Genomic DNA, 13,036 nt, shown 5'->3' with positions numbered 1-13,036 from the left:
CGGGAATTTTTGAAAAATTATTAAAATTACTTATATGGCAGAAATGTTATATGTCGAAAGAACTTTAAATCCCTTTTATGTGAAGCATCAAAGACAATTTTATTATATCTCTGTATAAATACTTTGTAGAAATAATTTCCTACAAGGATGTTTGATTTTTACCTTTTCACAGATCTCTCGACTAAAAAATACTTCATGTTGATAACTGAATTTTCCACTTGATCTTTATCTTATGTGAAAGTATGAAATTATTTACTGATTATTTTTTTAACCAAAATCCTGTATGCTCAAGAATTACCGTAAAAATTATGGGAACGTTTCCTGCATCTTTTTCGTCTAGATAAAAAAAAAAAAGAATCCACTTTGATTCATGAAACCCTATTTTTTTTAAAGCGAATTAAGAGAACAAAAGTTTAAACAAAAATACCATCAGCATTTCAGAAGTAATTTCAACTCGTTTGAAATTCTTCAAAAATAAAATTGTTTAAAAAAAAAAATGCTTTCTTTCTTTTCAATGGTCGATTATTTTACTGTTCTGGAAATGAAAAACGAATAAGTGACGTTCCCCCACTCCATTGTCGAAATCAACAAAACTGCGGAGAGTCATCAATAAGTCAGAGATGCAATTGTTCGTCCACAGGAAAAACGACCGTTTCTAATTTCTCGTAAATTTCCTCGTAATCTTGGAATTTCGATAAAAGGTCTCCTCGTCGGCCTCCCGGAGTGTACCTAGGGCTCTGAGAGGATCGAGCAACGAAACGATCGCAACAATTACCCTAATTGCGTCCGTACTAAGACTCACTCGCTGCTTTTCCACGCATACAACCGCGAAAACATTCACACGCGTGCCCCGCTCCATTCTGTAATACGTTTACAACATTACGCGACGACGGAGTGAAAACGTGGAACCGAGAAAATGTGAAGCTCTTCTCGGCCATACTTTTCCAATTCCCCGCCAACTGTATAATAATTACGGGATACATTTATCATAAACGTGTCTTTATTGCATGAGACTCTTGCGAACTAATTAAAGGTTATCGTTAATAAATGATAATTAATGTTAAAAACAGTTAACGAAAATGTAACGGTTTAAGAGAACTACCCCCATCACGAGCCGGGAGTTGCGCGATGGAGGGGAGGTTCGCGTGCGTGCGCAGGATTGTCGTGCTCTAATTGGTCGGCGCAGTGTTGCCAGCTCCAAGTCTGTTCATTCTAGTACAGTCGGGCTAAAATAATAGTATAAATTAAGAAGTTGAAATATTTTCATCAAAGATTTGCCTGCACTTTAAAGAAAAAATAGTAATTCAATATGTCTAATAAGTTATAATATTTTATAAAGTAACTGAAAGCACGTCATAATTTCTAGTTACGGAACGCCATGTGTCGAGTATTATGACTGCGCAGCCCTGCAATGCGTCATGTCACGTCAAGAGCAGGAACCAATCAGAAGAAACTCATAATTTCTGATGATCAGGATGAATAGTTCTAATTAGTCGTTGTTTATTGGCACGCTGCGCGCGCGTAGCAGTTGCAAACTGTCTACTCAGATTGTCCCTTTCGTTGATCATGATAAAATTTCTTCGGAAATAATAGTATAATTCGTGGACTATTATTGTTCGAAAAATGGACAGTACGCTGGACTAGAATAATAGTACAAATACTGTAATTATAGTATGGATGGCAACACTGGGTCGGCGTTCCTTCCTCCGCCGGTAACGGACTAATCACGTGAAGGCGTGGTGCCCGTGGTGGGGGAAGAAACGCTTCGGGACGAGGGAGTCGATTTTGTATCTCCGGTGAGTGTTCACTTCCCACATTTTCGTCTCACGTGAGTGTACCCGATTTTGTATCCTCCCAGTGAAAATGCGGAATTCCTCGACTGAAAGTATAGCATCTCACAAATGTACTCTAGTGAAATTTCCAAAATCGTAAGAATTGCTCCCTTTTAACATTTTTATTTGATTAGAGTTACAAAATCGACCCCAAGACATGTCACGATTTGTCTACATTTCAGAGACAGAATGTCGCAGTTAATCCAATGTAATCATTAATTTAAATATAATTCCAATTACATCAAAGGACCCTTGCAGCAGCATTGAATTTTCATCATTATAATTCAATTCGTTGTTTTTCAAGCGGTTGTATTCGAAATATCCAGACATTTGTAATAATTCAAGGCCGCCAAAATGAAACGTTCACACATCTTATGCAATAAAGACATCTGTATGACAAAACCGTTGATAATGACTCCAGATTATGCCACGTTTCGTCTTCGTAATGTCCTTCGATGCTTCATTTTTCTTTTTTTCAGAGGATATACGTTTCCTTTTCATTTGACAACTTCAAAGTGGCCATTCGGTGTTGACGGTAGATTGAAAGAAGAGCGATGATGCATTGTCTTGGTTCCACGCGACCTCATGGCGTCTTTTCGATTCGGGGGCGTAATCGACATGCCCGTCATTGTTGATAACAATGACCGCTTAATGTACAACTTCATACGGCGGATCCGATCTTAGACTTACGAGGCGCAACTTCACCGGAAAACGTCCTTCGCCCGAACCTCATCTAATTTTTTTCAGAGAATTTCCAAAAGCGGTGGGGAACTAAACTCCTCCCGTTTTCTTGTTTTGTTTTTCCCTTTAAATTGACCAAATTCGACTTCACCTGCACTTCAAAAGGGTTCTAATTTCCCGAAGTGCTTCCGTGGCTCCGGAAAACGATCGAAAATTGAAAGTACACGAGATTAATACAAGAAGAAACCGGAAATGCGCGAGAAAATGACTTCCATGTCGGATGAAGTCCGCACTTCATCTACGTACTTCGCGGGGAAAATCGTTCGCTAAACGCGGACTTGCGCCTTAGGGAGGACAGTTCTTCCCTGCTTCTCTTAATCGCGGCGTTTTGAAAGGTGCGACAGACCGAGACGGACATTGTTAACGTTAATGCTTAACCGATTAACGCAAAACGCAAGTTCCCGCAATTAATGGATAAGTTAATCCTTCTAGATAGTCTTCCTCCTCGAGTTCTTTTACAAAGTTCACTTAAACACCGGCAGTATGAGAAAGATCATACAAATAATCCACAAAGAGGTGCGCTTTTTTTCTTTTTCTTCGTTAAGATGAGTGCACTTCATTTATACATGAAGAGTAGCACTTCGCGGGGTAGTTGTTCATAAACCGCGGGTTAACCTCTATTCTGACTGGCGCTTTCCATGGTGCAACAGTAACGAACCGAGACAGATACTGTTAATGTTAATACTAAACCAATTAACGCAATTAACGCATGGAATCCCTCTTTTACAAAGTGCGGACGGTCAATTCGCTTTGAACCGGTAGTACGAGAAGGACAATTTAAATAATCCGCAAAAAAGTTCACTCGGTTAAGTGAAGTGTACTTCATTGAACAGGCGCACTTCGTACGTGAAACCGCATATTCGATTACAAATGATTTCCATAAGCGCGGCATTTCTAAATCCGCAACTGCGACGAGCCGAGATGGACATCCTCGATGCTAATACGAAACAAATTAACGCAATTAACGTGCATCGTAATTCCTAAGTCGATATTATAATTCGCGCTCAAGCTAGGCGCACGAGAAACTTAACGCAAAAAAAAATTTCGCAATTAACATAGCTTTATTATTACCCGAAGTGCACTTCATTAGTCAATTTCAATCGCACTGATTTCTAAGCTATATTTTTTCCTCAATTGCAACGTCTTCAACAAACCACATTAAACACTGTTAATGTCAATACCAAATTAATACGACATGCAATTTCACGCAATTGAACATACACTATAATTCCTATCCAGTTTGACAAAACTCGCACTTTGGTTCGCTTAAATCGCCGATACGAGAAACTCAACGTAAAAAAATCCGCAAAAAATAGCTATCATTAATTTAGATTCTTCCCTATCAATCGAAGTGTACTTTATTACAAACTTCCTTCTTTCAAGGAAGTTTTCAAAGGTTTGAAATAGTCTTGTATCCGCAGCGTAGCCGAATTCACCCCTAGAATACGCATTCGGATGAATCGGAGCAAATGTTAACCCTTTAGCTAAGAAGCACCACTATAAAGGCTTCTCTCTGAATGACGTTTTTCGATGATTGGTCACTATAATGGTTTCCCTCTGAACGTTTTTTCTGACGAAACGTCATTACAGGGACTTCCCATTAAATGACGTTTTCAACGAATCTCCCCATTAGTGGCTTCCCAGTGAATAACTTTTTTTTCCTGATGAAACCGTCATTATAGAGACTGCCCTTCAAATAACGCTTTCAACGAAACTTCATATTAGTGACACATTGAATGACTTTTTTTCCTATGAAACATTACTATAGTGGCTTATTTTTTAGTGCCATTTTTTTTTTCCCGAAATGTCTGTAATGACTCTCGTTTAGCTGTCAATCAAAGTAACGGGCGAATATCATCGGCTCGCACAGGTCCAAAGAGTAGACTCGCCATAGCTAGATAATTAAGGTGATATAAAAGTGTCATATATACATACCAAAAAGTTTAAATATTTATAAGACTTTTCTCCATACTGGATACACCGAATCATTTGAAACTTCATCACGATCATTATGAAGGCCATAAGAAATAACGCGATGCTCGTGAAATTTCATTTTTCGAAAAAAAAAATTGGTATTTATTTCGGACAAGAACCAAAAAAGACATTTTTCTTTTTTTAAATGAAGTTTCATAAACATCGCGTACTTCTTTAGGGCCTCCATAATCACGTGTTAAGTTTTAGATAATTCAATGCATCCAGTTGACGAAAAGTTTTATAAATATTTTCACGTTTATATATATATATATATAAAATGACCCTTCTTTCATATCACCTTCACCCTTTGTATAGAGGTCTTTCGACATATGGGCGAAATTCATGAATACGTGCAGGCAATATTGGACCAAACATCGGACGCCTTTAGGTGCTCTTAGTGGCCAAAGGATTAACGATGTCGACGCTGAATCTTGGTGGAATACAATGTCGCAAGCAACGCAGTTCCTTCGCTTCGCGAATTAGTCCTCTCGGCTCGTTAGCAGGACGCGCAATTAAAGGTAATATCCTAGGAAATCGGCTCGATAAATCGCTGCGTGTCACGCGCACACGAGAAAGGTAGGAGTCTTTGCAGTACCACCAAATCACTTTCACTTGAAAAATCCCGTCGTCACGTTAATCAATCAATTAAATCGATTAGCGCCGATATTCGCTAGACAAGCAATTTCTCCCCTGCGCGGATAATAATTACAACAGCTGATGACGTGACACATAGAGGGAAAAAAAAATATATATATGTATATAAAAATCCCCTCAGACTACCGAGGCTCTTTCCGATTCCTTTCGAAGGGCGAGAAGCTCGCGGGATTTTCGTTCCCCCTCATTTCTTTCTTCTCTTTTATTCTATTCTCCCACGAACGAGAAAAAAAAAACCGAACGAGCGAAACGACAAGGGAACGACGCGAGATACGAACAAAAAGTGAAGGAAAAAAAAAAGTGTAACACTCTCTCCCTTTCTCTGTCCGTTCCTCGCTCTCCGACGAACGGAGGAAAATAATCTCGCGGTTTTGCGAAAAGGGAAAACAGGATTAACAACAATTCGCACGCGACAAATCTTTCGCGAATCCGAGCGAATCCCCGCTTGCCGATTTTTTGTTTTTAGCCTATGTAGAAAATGGGGCTTTTTCTTATTCTCTTTCTTTTTCCTGTTCTCGATAATCGCGAGAAAATCTCACACATTTGATGTATAATCCCTGTTCTTTATCTTAATCGTACGTGACCGTTTCGGACGTGAAACTGTAAATTGCGACCCAAAGTGCCTGTTTAACTTAACCCTCCATTTTTTAAATTAAACTTAATTAAACGGAATTTTTATCGTATTTCGTTATTAACGTAGGTTCGATGTTTTGCGAGAGTTTATGTTTAAAGGGGATTTCGTAACGTTCCTGCAACGACAAGTGGAACCTAGATTATCATAAATTAACTAAATGTAATTTATGTAGACGAAAAAATCAAATTAGTTGGAATCACCCGAAATAATCCCCCGAGTTTCTTTCACTTTTTTTAATCATTTTTCCTATTTTTGTAACATTTTAGCTACGAAGAGTCACTATAGTAGTTTTTACGTGACACGTTTTTTTTTTCTTTTTTAACAAAGTGCCGCTATAGTGGCCCCTTTCATCATAGACCATATATATCTAGATCTTGCATTACTCCCAAATTTTCAATAAGCACAATAGCTTTAACCGTACGAGTGAGTGGTCAAATCACGTGGTGCACTCGTTTACCTTTTCTACTGCAATGCGAAGTCTCCACATACATGGACGTGGTTTACACCGATCACTTGGCACGCGTACTAAAGGTGTAGTTTTATCGAATTCCCTGTATAAATAATGGTGCACGAAGTTGGTACGCTACGTACTTTTCGATCATATCGTATCAAGTCAATGTACGATCGTTTATCCTGACAGTTCGATAAATCCACGAATTTTAACGCTTATCAAATGATCGGTGTGAACCAAGCCTCGGTCTAAGGTCTGATCGTTACTTGCACACGATGTACACACGAATTTAAACGCGTATCAAATGATCGGTGTAAACCAAGCCTCGGTCTAAGGTCTGATCGTAACTTGCACACGATGTACACACGAATTTAAACGCGTATCAAATGATCGGTGTAAACCAAGCCTCGGTGTAAGGTCTGATCATTACTTGTACACGATGCACGCTAATTCGTGCGGTCGACTCACGCGATACATTCTAGTTTACCTCTTCCACTGCAATGCGAGGTCTAGATATCTGTGTTCTAAGCCCATCATCCCCATGTATTCAAAGCGACAAATGAATATCGTATTTATATAAAATGTTAGCACTCCGAGATCGAGCTATCCCATACGTATCAATCCCAAAAAATCAAAAGACTTCTCTCTGTTAATAATTAACCCCAGAGTACATTACAGAAACCAAAAGAAATCAAATGTTCCGATTGATTAAACGTAAAAGTTCCTTCTGACTTTGGTAAATCTCAATTTCGACGTGACGAAAATGGAGGAGACAAACTAACATTTCTCGAAAAACAGGCACCTCGGGCATCGTGGAATCTCGAAATTCCTAAAAAGAACTCCCCTCTCTTGAGAGGTCCCTTTCCTTCGCGATCCCCATAAAAACATCTATTCTCATTTTCCCACTAAACGTTTAAATCACAGAAAATCAAATCGCGCGTTCTGGCGACTGGTGAAAGTACGAAAAACCGGAGAAACAACCAAAACCAACAAAATCAGGAAAACCCGAATCTATGTGTTTCTCCCGAGTAAAGAAAAATCCTTCAAACAAATTGGCGACAAAACAAAAACAAAGAAAAAAAAAAAAAAAAGCGGAAACTAAAGTCGACCCTCGATTTCTTCCAAAATCCGGAAATGGAATAAAAAGGAACGAACGACGAGAAATTAAATGAAACATCCATTTCTCTGCAATCCCGAAGAGGTTCGCGGATTTTCTCCTCGACCGATCGATCCGGAATATCGGAAGTTTCCTCAATCAAGAGATGACATCGAGAAAAAGCCTAACCCGAGTCCTCTCGCAAAGCTAAAAATACGATACTTTTGACTAGTACCGTTAATGAGTAACATACAAAGTGATCGTGGGCAGGAGATTCGACCGCCGCGACCGACGAATGAATAAACAATTAAATTAATTAAAAAAAAGAAAAAAAAGAAAGAAGAAACACGCACAACGCCAGGGCGGTGCCACAAAAAAACACGCCCTGTAAACGTTTAAATCTCTCCCGGGGCGTGTCTTACGTTTTGAAAGGTGAATTTATCGATTTATTGACTCGCCGCATAGGACGGCAAATGGCGGGCTCGCTCTCACTCGGTTTCACTAATAATATACAAACTGGCGAGAGAGGATTCAGTCTTCGTGTAGAGGAGGATATATATCGCTTTAACGATCGACGCGTTCCTATACGAGGGTAAAAAAGTTCGTGTACGCGAGTATCACAGCGCTCAGTAACGATTAATGAAGGTACAACGTGTGTGCTTAATAGCCAACCCCCAACCCCATCGGTTGGTTTCTCGGCTTCTTCCGACGAGGAAGATCGACACCCAACTCCAACCCCCCTTGAACGCGACCAACAAGAGAGATAACATAAATTGGAAACGTGCCGAGGCTGCCGTGATAAGGGTCACTGTCGACCTCTGCCATTCTTCTTTTTTTTTTTCTTTCGCATTTTTCGAGTGCCTGCCGAATCTTGGGCAAATTCTTCTCGCTCAGTCGGGACTACTCGCGGTAATGAACATCGATATACCTCATTGGAACAAAGACCTCCGGCTGTCTGAATATTCATGAAGTTTTCCGATTTCTTTTCTACTAATTTTTCGCAATATACTTTAAGGCTTCCGAAAATATCTTTCCGTATTCCCGATTTACGGGATTTGAGCAGCGTCGAGACTACTCGCGCTAATCGATAACGACGAAAATAGGGTGTACCGATAATTAGGATAAAGACCTTCATATTTCCGAAGTCGTCCGAGAGGCGTGCGAATCTTTTTCATTTCTGGAATGTATTTTTTCTAGCGGAGGAAAATATCCTTTCGACGGGAGGTTACTTATTCGGGTTATCAAAAACAATCAACATTAATAACAAAGAAATCGTTGCCTTTCCTTATAAATCCACCGAAAATATTCGCCCTGAATTGTTACGTTCTCCCTGCGATGAGGATCGTTACCAAGAAAGATAACTTCAATTTTCAAAATTGTTCAATTTGAAGCAAGAATTTCTTTTCCATACCTATCGAGGTCCCATCTATGACATTCGCAATACGTTTATGCTCGTATTACGCATTGCGTAATTAGCGTCGAATCGGGATGAAAAACGGCAACTTTTCCAAGATTGCCATAAAATTGCGGATAGTCGTTTGAGGTTTCCAGCAACCCTTAAACCAGTGGCCCCGATTAACCGTGAAAGCTGGGTACTTTCTGAGATCACGCCTATCTTTCTCATAATTTGGCGACACGACGGTTTTACAGAAGTAGCATGTATAAAGATTAATAATCGCATACGACTTGTAGGAGGTTGTCCGTTATTCGGGCCGCGTCGCGACCGCGTCCGTTTCTTGACTTAACCGCGTTAACCGCAAATATAAGTCGAGGAGATCGGATAATAGATCCATCGTTCGCCGCTGATACAGTGGAACCTCTATTTTAACGTCGTTGGGCCCGGTTCCGATAACACGGAGCGGGACCTCCGTCGACGCTCCTCGACTCGGGTGTCGATACAGCCGATCGTTCGATTAACATCTACGCTGTTAGTTCGGGTGCGAATACAGTGGAACCTCCGTTTAAAGGTAGCTCGATACAGCCGATCGTTCGATCGATCCTAGATCTACCGAATCCATCGTTAACGGCGTTCACCACCAAAGTGGGGACGAGGACTTCCACCGCTAGATGGCACTAGCATCGAATTCGGTGGGAGGTAACCAAAACGTACTTTCTCGCTCGGATGAGGGAGACGCGACGCACAATGGGCGGTGTTTAGCAACGGGCGAAAAATGTGTGCTTATTTTGCACGTATAGGACTCACGCAACAGCTAGACGCCTCTGGACCAGGCGCCGAAACGTGTGTGACGCCCGACCGCCCGCACACGCCAATTGGACGCTCCGCCTAGAGTCGGCAACGGTTGCCAAGGAATGCCCAAATTCCTCGCGAGAAACCCGAAAATCCCGAAAAAGGTGCTCCACGGGGACAACGATTTTGAGCGTATTTCTCAATCGATCGAGCTCAACGAGTGCTCGTTTTAAAGATAAAACGTTGACGTGTGTTTATATGGGAGCGATTTTCGATCAAACACCTCCTTCCTAGGTAAAAAGGGCATTGAAATTATGTCGTTGCACCTTTTTACATGAAAATGACCACTTATCGAAAATCTCTCCCATATAAACGCGGGTCAACGTTTCATCTTCGATATGAACACTCGTTAAGCTCGATCGGTTTAGAAATACGTTCGGAATCGTTGTTCCCGTGAGGCCCTGCAAAATCGCTGGAGTGGTGAGCGTCCTTAACGCATTTCAGATGACAAAAAGAATCCACATATCCGTACATCCGTAAACTCGAGGTTAACGGGAACACAGTTCGTTTTGTCATTCATAATACCGGTCGAAACGATTGACACCTTGACGGGTAATGATGGTGCTTCTTTTTAAAACGACTGGTTTGGTAAATCTAGCATTCGTATCGACGATGTTATCAGCTGGGATGCGGATACGGTGGACCCTCTTTTGTGAAACGGTCGAGTTCGGGTAGGAAGAAAGTTCGACGCAAGTCGGTTCGGAGTGGATACGATGAAACCTTTCCCAGAGCTGTCGGAATAAAGGAAAAATCCCTATTAGGACGTTCTCTAAGGGAAAATCCTGGGGAATTTCCAGCAGCGCTGACTTTTGTCTTCCATTGTTCTTTTTAGGGTACGGTAATATTCCCATTTTTCACATAGTTCACGTTGCAAATCCGAAGTATTGAAACAACATTTACGTTCAACGCCGTCCTCTGTATACCTAGACCATTATCAAAATCCGATCGAGTACACCTGGAATAAAACGATAAAACTCCCACAACCCTTGCGAGGTTGCGATGGTGTCTTTTCGCAGCGCTTATCTTGGCTTGCAATATCCGATGGACACTTTAGCCAACTCAAATTCTAGCGTTTTCTGCATTTCTTTAATTATTCCGTCTGATCCTCCTTGATTTCGTTTTTCGAGTTTGTCTTCTATGTAGGTTATATACACCAACCACCCTTTCCTTAGAAAGAAGATCAGGATACCGCACACCGATCTATTGGGCGGTCGGAAAAGTCATGACGCATTTGCGTCGCGGATGGCATAGAAAAAATATGTCATGACTTTTCCGACAACCCGATATAATACATGGTCTGGGGGTACAGAAGAACTCATCTCCACTATTAATATCCACCCCTCCCCGACAAGCTCCCACCGCGATACAATGAAACTTTATAGCGTTTTTAGCTGGGCTTAACTATACACTAGTGTTGCACGAGTGTAATGCAACTGCGTACCAACACGGTGTCCGTGTCGAAGAGTGTACGCCCTCTTCGTGTATCGTTACGCCATGGCGGTGTTATCGCATCGAACGAGTTTAAAATAGTAATTGCCAAAAACGAGAAGACGAATGCCTCGAAATTCGGCGACGCAACTATTCTCGTTAATTGTCGCAAGCATTTCAAATTCGGCATCTTCACAAGCCGAGCTTTAGGTGATACGAAAGTGTCATATATACATACCAAATAGGCCAAATATATATAAAACTTTTCTTCAAATTGGGAGCACCGAAGCATTTGAAACTCCATCACAAGATTATGACGGCCCTAAGGAAGGACGCGATGCTCGTGAAATTTCATTTTTCGAAAAACTGTATTTATCGCGGACAAGAACAAAAAAGAAAAAAACATTTTTTGGCGAAAAGTGAAATTTTACGAGCATCGCGTTCTTTCTTAGGGCTTCCACAATTACGAGTTAAAGTTTGAGATAATTCAGTACACCAAGTTTGGAGAAAAGCTTCATGAATGTTTTGACGTTTTATGTACACAGAGTGACCCTTTCGTATCACCTAAAAAATCCAGGATCGCTCGTTCGTGGACGCCGATATGTTGCACTTTTGTCACCCTCGCTCTCTTCAACGGCGATAAAAGTGTAACAAATCGAGGACAAAGTAGTATATCGTCAACTCGAATACGATTTACCGACACAGTAGGCACAACACCGACCAGTCGAACACATCTTATGATAATATTCCATACCAGTGGTGTTCAGCGCGACCAGCTGAAAACGTTATCAGTTACGACCAGTACGTCGCTCGAGCAGTTGGTTTACAATTGTCTTCCTAATTGGCCGCACCGAAATTTTTTACAACGTGAGGTCACGCATTCCACGTTAAATTCGCTCGTAATCGGGAAATTCGCCAAAGGACCGGCCCCATGATAAACATTCCTACGATCGTCCCTCGCGCGCCATCTTGTCTTCCCTCGTGTCTCTCTCTCTTCTCTATATATATATAATATTTGTCTTTATATATATATATATATATATCTATATATGTGTGTGTATGTATAATAATAATAATAATAGTAATCATAATAGTAATCATAATATTAATATGTACCCCAGTCGACAGCAGGTTCGTTATTTTCCCCTCTCTGTGTTCGCGTGTCCGTGTCTATCTCTCTTTCTCTCGTTTTCGCGAGGTTATAACGCCGAGATAACGCGTGATATGACGACGACCATAACTTAAGAGGGATCGATACTTCGTCTCGTAGTTTCTCTCTCTCTCTCTTTCTCTCTTTCTTACTTTCAGCGCTCTATTGCGGCTTTGCGTCGCTGTTCCGCGGCACTTCCTCCAATTTCCCTTTCTTTCGCGAGGATATACGTCCGTGTTGCATATGAAACGGTGTGGAGCAATTTTCCTTTAATAACGCTACATCTTACATATCACAGAACTACGCGTACACCCGCCATCAATGTTTAGCCTCGTTCGTGCCCAGCTCGCCCGTTTTGTATTCCGTTTTTTTTTTTCACGTCTCTTAGTACGGTGTAAACTTTCGTCGACAGTTTCCGACTTGAAACACCTCGAAAGAAGTTTCACGAAGAAATAATCACCTCTTCGTGCCTTTTGGCCCTCCCCTCGCCCCCGAATTTTCTGTACTTTCTCTGTATCGTAAGACCGCAAGAGTACTCTGCACCTCGTTACAACAGGTTCTATCGCAACAAGATTTTGATTAAAGGCAGTATTAAACATTTCTTAATAACAATAGAAATGGCCCTGGAGGTTTTATAAATGCGAGGTAATACTTTAACAATGGAAGAGTTACGTTACCGTGATATGAGAGTGTCATATATACATACCAAAAAGTGATAATATTTATAAAACTCTTCTCCAAATTGGGTGCACCGAATCATTTAAAACTTCATCACGAGATTATGGAGGCCCTAAGGAAGAACGCGATGCTTATGAAATTTGATGTCGA

Source organism: Orussus abietinus, unplaced genomic scaffold, assembly GCF_000612105.2.
Source record: "Orussus abietinus isolate OABI.00-Male unplaced genomic scaffold, Oabi_2.0 scaffold246, whole genome shotgun sequence".
NCBI classification, from domain to species: Eukaryota; Metazoa; Arthropoda; class Insecta; order Hymenoptera; family Orussidae; genus Orussus; species Orussus abietinus.
The sequence above is the reverse complement of the archived record's forward strand: the minus strand, read 5'-3'. Positions refer to the sequence as shown.